Consider the following 12,716-nt stretch of genomic DNA (forward strand, 5'->3'; position numbering starts at 1 on the left):
CCTCATTTGCAAGTCATTTAAGGCACCTAGAGGAACCCAGATATTTGAATCAACCTGAAAAGAAAAAAGACTGCAAGTAGACAGCTATCGATCCGATAAATCTTGCTCGAACTCTGTCGTGTTGCTGAACTTTTCTATGTTTTCATGGCCTCAAGGCCACAGGGCCTCAAGGCCTGGCTTGACTCTTGTTAGAGGGCTTGTGACTAGCCCTCTAACTGTTGGGCATGAACAATAGTCAGTAGTCACCCAATACGGCATCATTCTCTGGCGTTTCCTAAAGGGCTGATTTAAAGGCCCGCTTTATTTGGCATGTCTCTGCTGAAACTCAAAGAAGCGCATTGCGCGTCGAAAACGTTGTTGTATGCCGAAAATTGATGCTGTACTGCGACGCTTTATTCGTATCTCGAAACTGTGAACACGCAGGATCAGATTTTTTCGGGCTTCAATTCAGAGAAGCCCAGATTTTACTGATGACTCGTCCGAAGTATACATAGTAGGCTATCTTGAAGTCCGACCAAGGTTTGTACTGCATCAGGGAATAATGGCCTTGGAAATTGTTTGGTTTGTGTTGTTCCATGATGCTGCCTTCCGAGAAAATCAAAGAAGAGAAGTGAAAAGAATGCTCTCGATATCACAGAGCAGCGTCTATAAAAACAGGTCTCGAAGCATGTTTCAATGTGAAAATGGTTAAAGTATTGCTTGTAACCTTTTTGATTCTTTGTGAGAGAGTCTCCAGAAAATAAAGGCCTCACGGGACTGATTGTTTGGCAATTTGGCATTTGCAAACACGTTTAATAGGATACCTAAACACTGCTTTGGGGGAATTATCACTAACTTGTGATTAGCAAGTTTGGTACACTTCAAACTGCACATTTTTCTATTTTCTATCTTTTTTAATTAAGTGACCAAAATAGTTCTTTTTGTAGATATCTTACTCTAAATTTAATGTCCCTTGGGGTTTTTCGTTTCCAAGCTTTTAAATCTTAACACACATTTTATCTTTTAGGTATTTTTTATTAGAAATGACTTTTCATACTATTATTTAAAAGTATGGTAACTGAAATTATATTTAAAATTTACTTTTGAAAGTCTGAACGGTCAAGAACAAGTACAGGGTCTGAACGTTTGTTAAAACTAATCTTATAATGTGTTTGATTTCAAGGGCAATAAATTTGATATATTGTTGCATAGAAATGTTCCATCATCTCTCTGTGAAGATCGTTTCTCTGATATTGAACAATACCTGAAACATTCTTCGACTATTTTTCGGCTTTCTCTTGCTCCTATTGTATGTATGGAATTTCAACAAAATGGAGCTTTCTCTTCCGCCGCTTGAGTCCACTCAACCATAGAAACTGAGCGAACGAAATGAGAGCTACCCAACAAAGACATGGTATGCTAATACTTAAACTTGCTCGGTTCCTTAAATCTGATTAGAATAAGGAGCTCACGATGGGATCATTATCTAGGATTCTCGTGTTCCAACCATCTCATCAATGTTCTCTTTCGTGCTTCTCACGTCCTTCTGATAAGATGATGCTTATTCCAAGGGTTTGTGCCCGTGTGTGTGTGTGCAGCAAAAATATGCATTACAAAAGCTACAAAGCTTCCCTTACAATCAAAGATGTCATAGTGATGACACCAGGGGACCTTGTCACCGTGTTATTGGAGAGCTTTTTTTGTACAGTACATCAGGCTTGTCAGGCTACCTAGATCAAAAAGAGAAAAGCCGGACGAACGTGTTTCCTCCTCAAATCTTTAACTGTGTGTTGCTAGAACTTGACCATTATTTGACACATTTTTAACTCATACTTGCTCTGTTTTGGACAAACTCTGCTGAGAAGTTCGGAATTCCAAAAAACGTAGAAATCGTACTTCGATGGAAAGGATCTTGTGTTTCTTCTAGACATGAGTGTATGGTTCAAGCTTATTCAAATTGATCTACGAGTTGCAGTTGGCAGCATTTAGAACAAATTCTCCCAATGTTTATAAATTGCCATCGTAGATGGTGGTAAGGTACAACAATAAGTTAAACAGAAATTGAGGTAACGATGTTCTTCAAGGAAAATGGCTCGAAAATGATTAGTTTTTCATATTTCATAATTTCTCGCCATTGCAGCTCATTTTTGCTTGTTATGAATAATTATCAATTCTTCGGGTGAACAAGACAATGAATGCTCCCATGACGTGTCCTAATATGCGAATAACTATTGCAACGGCTGACGCAACCCCAAAATCTACACTTGAATTTTCTTTTAAACAGTCAATATGTATTTCCAATTCTGTCACAGATACTCTTTTAGGAAGAGGAGCACATTGAAGCCTGCTTGCTATGTATTTTTTAACAAGCTTGAATTGCCCAAGCTAAATGATTTTCTCAAGCAAGTTCTCCAATTTGGTTCAAAGTTTCGACTTTCGACTTGAAGGAGGCATCACGCTGAATTGCTCCATTTTTCTGCACTTTCGTATTCATTGCCCACGTCCAGTGAGCTATTTGAAACCCAGACTAGATTTGAGAATCACACACGAGCTCGATCATTTCTTTGGATTTTCCTGCTTTGCAAAAATGCTTAAACGGCGAGTCAGTCATTCTTTTTTTTGGTGAGCACGCACTTGAGGCATTGTTAGGAAACTTCCGGAATCAGCATTTTGATGGGTTTTCTCAAAAACAACTGAGCGAAAAATTGCGAAGTTAAAGTCAGTTTATATTGTTTCTAAGAGTCTGAAGAAACACTTTTGCAATGGGGCCGGCAAAAGTATGCATGGGGCTGGTAACTATTTTCGCAACATGCATTCGATCAGGGTCTGCCACAAACGTTGACACTCATATTTTTCCTACTTTTTTGCACTTTCCCTCTGAAAGTTGTTCGAAACCTTGTACCAAACTTGACTTGCACTGACCTACGATCTTTGGGAAGGGCTGGGGGACAAAATTAACCTACTACTTGCCACCGTCTATGGGGAGATTGACAGAGATTAATTGTTTTAAGAACGACAAAGTACCAGTGGATGCTAGTAGGTACAAATGTCGTCAGCTTTTTATTGGAAAGGCAATTTAGATTGCTTAAAATTGTGCCTAGAAATTAAGCGAAAAATGAAGGGCATACAAGTCTTCTCGTAAGACGGTCTCCATTCCAGTACATAAATAGAGGTGCTGAGAAAGTCCGTGAGGCCGTGAGCATGGATGCGTGCGTACAAACCCAAGGAGATTGCTAGAAAGACACAAGTCCTGTTATGTTCAAGGTTATTCAGTCTTTGAATCGTCTTATAGATGGGTGGCAAAACAAAAATGACTGATGAGCAGAGCTGTCCAAATGATGCAAATGTATTAATTTTCACTTATTCTATTGGACGCATTTTATACGCCAAACCAAGCCCCTCACCATTGGGCTGGCCAGGTTAGTGTCCAACAGTGTTGGGAACCCGACCTTTCCGGAGGTGATGTCCGGACACAAGTTGTCCTTCCCGGTCAAGGACTTACTTACACCTTATTATCCTTGGCCCAACATCCCTTCGGAGTATTGACGGTCACGCACCTTTGTCCGGCTTCCGGCTCAATGCCATCAACGACGGGAGCTGACAAAAGATCTGTTCAATCTGGCCCATCCTCTACTCTACAATAATCAAGAATTTCATCATTTACCTTTACCTAACTGTGTTTGTACTGTCTGTGATTCCCCTCTTCCCTTTTTTCAAGTGCATTGAACTAATTTCAGTCATACTCATTGTGATATCACTTTCTAGTCAACTGTCTTATTGCCTTTACCTTCATGACATTTTTCTTTATTGTTACTATTAAATTCAAAGAGGAAAGTAATGGTGCATTTAGACGATCCTGTTTCTACTTGTGTTGAGGCCACATAGGGCTTTCACATGACATATTCTTGAACACTTATATACATATTTGGAACCTGCTCCAATTTTCTGCGATATGTGAAACAATTCTCGGGTGACGTATTTTAAGACCTTGGGTGACGTCGGCATAAANTCACTCTCAAAATTTCAATACCGTTACTTTCTTTACAAAAGTATTAAATAAAGTTCATAGAATAAGGATCTATGCATGAACACTCGGGCGTTAGTTAGCGGCCGCTTGGTAAAGATTACCGTGTTGATCAGAATAAAGGCCAAGTGCCTTGAAAACGTTTTTGGGACACATTTTGGGAGCGCACTCTGCTTTTGGATGAGAATTTAAAAGCGATCCACAATCGCTTTCGAAAAGTAGGTGTCAAAAATGTTCACGAGGCAGAGCTAAGACCGTATTAGACGTGGACGCAAGGTGTGCCGACAAATGGTCAGAGGAAAATTACAAATTTCAAGATATGAGCAACCCGCTCTTCCAACCTTGAAATTAAGCCTTTTTGTGTGGATTGAACGTACTCGAAGCAGTTACACCAAAGCCGATAATGTTGTGGTCAATAAACAAATGAAAACCCATTACCAATGCTATTGTTTATTGTTGTCACCACTCTGACACCCCCTTTGGGATATTAGTAGAGTATAGGTTAAATCCCATCTTAACTAAACCAAGTTGCATTCCCACTAAAGCATAGCTAAGGATTGCCATGTCATTCTTGTGCCCTTCACCTCGATGGCACATGTGCCCAGTAAGTTTGAGGTGCCCCTCAATGAGACAAACGAAGTGACCTGTTCCTTTAATAAGGGTCCTTATTTGCAACGTCACAAAGCCCAAAGAAAACGGGAAGAGGCACGGTAGATTGCTAAATAAACTACTAGTGCCTTGCCTTGAAGGCAAATTCTTTTCCGGGCATGATGTGACCCAGGTCACTAATTATACATAATATTTTAATAGAATTAGCCAAAAACAACACAAACGCATTACAATTCTATAAAAAGAAATTGGCCCAGTCGGCCCTTTATTTGGTAGAGGTTGAATGACAAAGCGCCCTCTGAAGTGCAGAACGTAAAGCATTTTTCGTGCGGCGTAAGGCGTCTATGGGAAGGGATATGAACAAACTTAGGTGCTAATGCAACTATCGATCTCTCCGCATTTTCCTAATTTTTGACGATAAAACGCTCTCTGGTTTGTAGTCTGGTTCATATTCTATACCTGTAAACGTTGAAACAAGAATAGTAATTTTCTGGCACTTCAATCAAAGGCAATAGAAGACATTGATAGATGAGGCCAATAGAGAAATTCACATTCAGTATGCACACTCAAATCGATCATGCAAAAATAGGCATGGTCCGTGTACAAGCCTAGCCAACATTTTTAGACTGGACACAATCTCTTTTTTGTTTGGTTAACTGAGGTTTGATCTTTTGTTTGGAATGAACCGTAGTTGACACGCTCGTGATGTCGTCAAAGACGTAAACAACCTTTTTCATGTAATCTCTCTCCACTCTGTAAATCAAATAGACGCGAAAACTGACGTATTTACCTGTTTGCCTGTTGAATCTTGGTGGACAACTACATATTTACAGCCATTGTATTTGCATCATTTGTTTTTCATTCCTTTGCGTCCATTCTTTCTTTGTCATGAGAACGAACTGTTTTTCTCTATACCTTGGAACTAACCATTTTTAAAAGCATTGATCTTGACCACATTTACAGACTAACTTAGAATGGAGTCTATTATTGTAATTCTATTATATTACGCGACCCTATGTTTGTTTTGGATGCTTGATCAGTATTTTTAGTTCTAAACAATCTTTAATGATACTCGCGTTGCATGGTACTAGGAAATTGAATAGAAATTGCTTTAATATGAATTCATTTACTGAACTCAGACAAATGTCTTGGATGGGTTCAAGTCCCAAAACGTAACTATTCAATAAGTAGGTTAATACCGCATTCAAAGAATCTTGCAAGAGAGAGAAAAGAGAAGTGAGATATGCGTGCTCTGTCGTCATTGCTCATAATTTTGCATGCTGCTTCGTATGCTCATTCATCTTAATGTTCAATCTAATAAGCCAGCTAGTTGTTTTTTTTATTTTTTTGCGGACTTCCTTACCGCTGCTGGGACGCTTCAATTTTCCACGCAAAAGCTGGGACTACGACTCGAGATTGTTTCCTTTTCCTGGTGGAATGCGAAGTCCAGGGTGTATTCTTATGTTTGTACATGTATTTGATTCTGGGGTACGGCTTGTAAAATTGCAATTCTTGTTTCTCACTTGTTTCGCCCAACGATGTATTATCAGGACACAGGAATAAATTTACAGACTTTTGCCCTCCCTCGAGTCGGGACATATGTAAACGTACTTTTAGGCACAATAATCCTGTTGCGAGCGTACGTTATTGCTAAGGCCACTTTTAGCCTGACGACAAATGTTGTATCCTTGAGAAAACAAAAAATGTCCCGGACCGAATTTGGCCAACGTTTTTCAAGTATGTGTTGCATAAGAAAGAGGTCTGGAATCTTGAACTGGCCTCAACTCTTTCCTTCAGCCTGCTAAGTTTTGTGCTTATCTAACCCGGTCATTAAGTTCAGTGATTGAGCTCTTTAACTCTATTATTATCATCATCATCATCATCATCATCATCATCATCCATCAACTTGATGAAGAATAAGGCTCAGAAGGACACCTGCGCACATATCGCATGAAAAATAATCTCTGAGCAATACAGTTCCCAAATACAATTGTGAGTGTCTTTCATGCGGCATTCTCTAAAATGCATCGAATCCACGTGAAAATATGATGCAAATGGAAACTTTCCCATCTCGCCCCGCCTTAATGTTGCCCTTCGGTAGGTTCCATCTTGTTGGAACATACGCTTGACAAGCGAGGAACGTTTTCTTTGGAACGTGGGCGTCAACGGAGGGTGCATTTCTAACATGGTAAGTCAAATCGTGAATCGGCACAAGTGATTTGTAAGTCATTAAAGCAATACCTATACTATAGGTATACCTATATCTCACAAATGCTTCAAGTATGTCTTTGAAGATGGCAGACTTCCAACACCAATACATGCTGGCAAATCAAGGAAAACCCTGTTTCGCGTAAATTAAGCGTTTAATCCCCTTGAATAACGCCATCTGCCACCTCGAAAGGTGAGGGCAAACAAATATGAATCGTTATTGTGCATAGTAAATGATTTTCGCTCCATATTAGGCTTTGTTAGGGATTATGATTGCAAAAGGCGTTGCTGTTATGCTTAGGTGCACACGATATTATTTTTCATGTTATGAGAAGCCCATGTATCTTCCCCCAACTTTGTCCTAATCAAAGCTCAACTTCTAACAATTGTAACGTACTTCAAGTCCTGATAGTTGAACAGACCCTTTCAATCATTAATTGTGACTATATGACTTGACCAGAGAGAAGATTTGAAAGCTTTTCTTGGGGCAAACATTTTTCAGATCAAAAAATATAATCAATCGTGTTAGTTACCTTCCTAAATTGAAAGTAGTTGAAATCTAAATCTGGATCCAAACTTAATCACCTCAATATGCACAGTATTCCAACGGGAAATTTTAACTATTCTTGCAGAAAGGAAGAAGTGAAAGTGTAATGGATTACATGAGAAACTGCAATGATCACAATATTCACTAATACTGCGAAAATCTAGGTTCAAAATGAGTATTTGACATTCACCGTTAAGGGCAGCTAAAAGGAGAGCAAAAGGTGAAAAAAGTCAAATCCATACAAGATAGTTCAAAACAACCTTGAAATAGGCAAGAATTCAATAATAGCAGAATGATTTCAATTCAAGAAATACCTTGTTCTCTTTGTTGCGTCCACCGTACGAAGCAATCTCAAAAAAGCAATATCAAGATGACCAGAAGTTTGTTCACATGTATGCTAATAATTTTATGTTTTGTGAGAAAACTTTGCGAGAGTCTACGTCACACCACTGATTTTCCTTTAAATGGTTTTATAACGCTCTCCTTGCTGCAAGTAAACATTGTTCACTTTTTCGTTCTTTTGATCGCGTACTGTATGTACAAGACATTTTGCGGTTCAAAACATGACTTTCAAGTCTGCCTTCTAATCATGACCCTCTTACCACCTGTTTACCTGCCTCTGCTTGCCAATGTGGAGATGGCACTAGAGTGGCCTCCGAACTGCATCTTCAATGTCATCATGGTTCAGGCCAAAATTTGGTTCTTGAAAAAGTCCTTACGTGCTTTCCACAATGGCGTAGTGACTGATGCCTCATACTTGGTCCTGATTTCTGTAGCCCATCTTCTCTATGGTTGCTGTTGGCTTGAGAACCTGGAGACTTATTGAAGAGCTTCTCATCCCTCTGTTTACTTTGAACATTGACTATAGCCATTTACTGATAATTCAGAAAAAAAAACAGTTTGCTTTGTTCAAAACGTTAAAATCAAGAGGAAGGCATTGACTCATGACATTTAGCATTGCAATCCTTAATTCAGAAAAGCACCTTTGACGGTTTCGTTTGTCCTCACTTTTGTGCAATTGCTGCATTTACTGAAGGACATTTTCCTCAGGCTCACAAAACTGAGCTCTAGGCGTCAAGACCTCGTCAAACATCTCAAGTAAGAATGCCTAACACTTTGCTCTTATATTACAAAATATGAACGAATGGAATGGAAAATTGTGTTATTCTGTTCTTCTTGTTTATTTTGCTCTCAAAAGCAAGGAAGCATAAAAGTGTATGTGGAGCCGAAGGGCTTGTGGAGATGCCTCCTAGCACCTCACCGTTACACCCTGAGGAATGACCTTAGTTGTAACCTTGTTCCCTGCTATTTCAATTGTGCCCTGACTGCCTTCATTTCGTTGGGATCTCATTGCCCATCATCTGAAACAAACACAGGATAGGGAATAAAAGGAAAACATTTTTGCACCTTTGAGCTTAAGGATCATGGGTAGTCTCCGACAAAATATGTTGTTTTCACGTCCAGCAGAAATGGCAGACGTTTGGCGGTTCGCATCTGCGAAAGAGCTGAAACGAGATATTGAGAAGGAAACCGGTGTTTAAAACCCTCTCAAAAATATGTGCGACATATGAACAACATTTTTTGCATGAGTCTAAACCCCAGTTATGTTTGCGTGGGTTCTTATCTTGTCGGCAAATTGAAAAAAAGTAGTTCCATGACAAACTTTCATTGGCATTTCTACTTGATTAATCTCTTTGCTTCTTCTGAGTGGTATACTAGGGAAATCCCACGTTTTCTACAAGAAAACCATTTTTTGTGCCTTCCCATGTACATCTACAGGTACGTTTGGAGGTGGGGGAAATATGCAAAAAATTTACCCAAAATATGCACATAAAATATGCAAGAATTCTTGAAATGTGCACCAACAATTGCAATAATATGTATTTCTATTTGCATATATTTGCTGTTTTGTTTTCGATCTTTCATATCAAATTTTGTCAGTAGATTTCAAAAAAAGTTAATCCTTGAAAAAAAAAAACTTTTCACCGTTTTTGGCCTTTTTTGCCGAATTATTTCTGAGCCGAAATTCACTTCTTTTTAGCCAATTTTTTTTCACCTTCTAGACTCTTTTTCGATTTTTTTTCTCACTATTTCTCACAGTTTCAGACTTTTCTTACCCTCTAATTGTCATTTGGGTCCTTGCCTGGTTCAAAATAATTTAGGCTATAAGGGCAAGGGCAAATTATTCTACCGCCAGCAGTAAAAAGAGTGTCATTGGTCGTTTGAGCAATCTTAGGCGGCTGGGATTAGATTGGATGGCATTTTTGCTGTTCAAGGAGTACCATGGCCTGAATTATGAATACCCTAATTTTGAATCAAAACATCGGCATCCACGGCCACTTTTTATTCAAAAAGAGTCCATCATTTACCCACCAGCCTGCATTTCAATATTTATTCAAAATATGGGAATTTTCAGAAAAAGGCATCTAAAAAAAGACCACATAAGCATATTTTTTAACCCAATGCTTTCATCAGTTCAGAGTATTTTCAAGATCTTGATGTTCTCATGATAGGGACCACTAGAACTTAATATTTTTTGCAATTAGTTAGAATACCCTAAGAACGTAAAATAGATAGATTTATTTCAACACTTTGATCATGATTGGATAATTTCGGCATCTAATCTTTGAGTTAGCATCTTAACATATCAACAATTTCATGAGTATGTAATTCCTCAGGTTCTGGGTAAGCAAAATTTTGTTTTCACCAGGACCTGTGCAAATCAAAAAAGACATGACATAGATAATCAATAATCTTACAGAGGCCAAGCTGCAACACAATAATAGGCCTAAAAGAAGTAACAGGTTTTTTTGTTTGGTTCACTATGGTCTATGGTCTACAAGGAATGTAATCCCCAGTTCTATTAAAGTGAAAGAATATAATGCGTCTACTTATTACCTTTCAATCTTTATATGATATTTGGTCTACCAACGAATTTGAGTTGGCAGACCGAGCTAGTCCTTGAATGTAGGGTTGATCTGGAGTGCTACCTAAAAATTTGTCCAAGTCTGACTTGAAAGATGCAACCGGATCAACAAGGCCTACATAGGTATTCCCTACGAATATTATAGGGAAGCAAATTAAACAATGATGGAGACCGAAAAGGAAGAGAAGTGGACTTCCTTTTCCAACTAGCCTGGATTCTCGAATGTTCATTTGATTTTTTTTTTGCATTTTTCCCCTTCTGAGTGTACTGTGGGCTTTTTGAATTGATTTCCTCTTTTGCTTTATTTTACTTTAGTACATTTTTGTCAATTCTAATTGCATTCTTTGGGCAGCGTGTTTGACAACTTTGACGGTTCCAGGACAACTCGACCCAATGGACAACTCTACCCTACAAATATAGTCTTAGAACTCGACTCAGCGGACAACTCGACCCGGAACAGAAATTAAGCCCAATATGTTGGCTTACAAATAGTTCATACTTATGGAGAAAAATTGAGACTCTCAAGTAAAACATGTCAAAATTTGAAAGGTTTTAGACCATTTAGCATTTGATCTTTAATAACAAGTTACGTTTAAATCAATCATGGTGTGAAAATCAAATTTGATAAAGTTTTGATCAAACATGACAAACGTCACTAAAGATTTGGAATTGCTGAAGTATTGAAGCAGTGTTTACATAAGTAAGTGTACCAAATTGTAGCACCACACGCACTATTGTAAATTCAAAGACTTTTCCTTATAAATAAGAAAATGTAAAAGCCATCATTTTGCACACACTCACTACAGTCTTAAGGTAGTACGACAAAAACTCTCAGTCAGCTATTTTTAGCAATTATTATCTAGTAACATTTGAGGAAAGGGTCTAGAAAGGCCACTGTATTCGTTACGAACCCGCTAGATGGCTCTTTGTACGACGAAACTCTTTTTTTACATAGTGCATTAGACGACGGACTGCCAGAGATGTGGGCTGCAAACGGAAGCCAAAATTTCGTATCTCCTAAACCGTTCATCTTATTCCAAATAAGCACTTCATACGACTGCAATATCTGATTGAATAGATGAACTTGGCCAAATTTGAGCCCAAAACCTATGCTTAGGGAACTCTGGAGACATGGTTTAATAAGTTATGTAGTAAACACTACATAAAATTCGAATTTTCAGCCTGCTCTTGGTCAACTACATAAGCTTTGGACAACATAACTTTGAAACGATACTCTTTACAAGTAAATGATATAATATTGACCTAACTTTATTGAAGAGATCTACGTTTCTTGTTTTAATACTTTAATTCGAAAAGTGGCTCTGAATTGCCATGACCAACAGCAGGCCGATTTGGCGGGAAGCTCATTCGCAGTCCATATTTCTAGAAACTAAGCAACACACTAGCATACTACCTATATACTGCTGTTAGTATCCCTAAGCTATCAGAGCGTATGGGCCATTGTGAATTGAAATGAAGATTGAATTTCAGTGAATGTACGCAAGGAATGGTAATACTAACATAGGTTCCACTTATTGCAGTATTAGAAAATTAGTGGATTTCATTTCAAATGGTGTTATGTACTGAATTAGGCATGAGAGTCCTCGGAGGGTGTTTTACTTGGTGTCACCCATTCATAGAGCCGTCCCTCCCTTTGGCGAAAGGAGTGTCACCCAACATAAGGGCCCTTCCATCCAGCTTCCAACCAATGGGCGCCTTGTGCGTTTAGGACCCTACCAACTCGTTCTGTCTGTAGCTTACGAAAATGACGAAAATCAGACGAAAACGAATCGTTCCCCTCCGGCCAACTAGCTACACTCACCCGCTGCATGTTCCTTTCGAGGTTTCTGGAACTCTTGGCTCTTGACGCTCCTTTCTCCATGTCCTAACGCAGGTCCTATCGGGCTAAAATGGGGCTACTTGGGTGTATTTTGTATTTTGCACACTTGTGCTCTCGAGTAGCCATCTACATACACCCAGCAGGCTGGATTTCCTCCAGGGACATCGTCCTCCTTCTCTTCGTTGATCTCGCCCTCGTCATCCTCGTCTTGTAAACAAGATGCGGGTAGTAGTACGAGCAAGAGTACGAGCAGGAGGAGGAGAGCTGGCTTCTCGCCTTCGATGGATGGATGGATGGATGGAGTACAACTCGTCAGAATACACCAACCACAACAGTCATCCGACAGAGTTTCCCACATAGAGTGCTAGTCAGAGAAACGACGCTACCAGCCAGCCGCTTGAGTCAAATTTTGTTTGGCTGTGGCAGCTTGGAACTGGGCAGGGCGCCTCAATGTGTTCAAAAGTAGAGGGGGGGCAGCCAGCCCAGGCAGAAATATCCCTGTTTATAAATCCATTTTATGGTTGATACTGTACACAAAAATGAGTTTATTATTGATAAGGCTGCTAAACGATACCTTTCTTGA

The sequence above is a fragment of the Tigriopus californicus genome, chromosome 11 (genome assembly GCF_007210705.1).
Source record: "Tigriopus californicus strain San Diego chromosome 11, Tcal_SD_v2.1, whole genome shotgun sequence".
NCBI lineage: Eukaryota > Metazoa > Arthropoda > Copepoda > Harpacticoida > Harpacticidae > Tigriopus > Tigriopus californicus.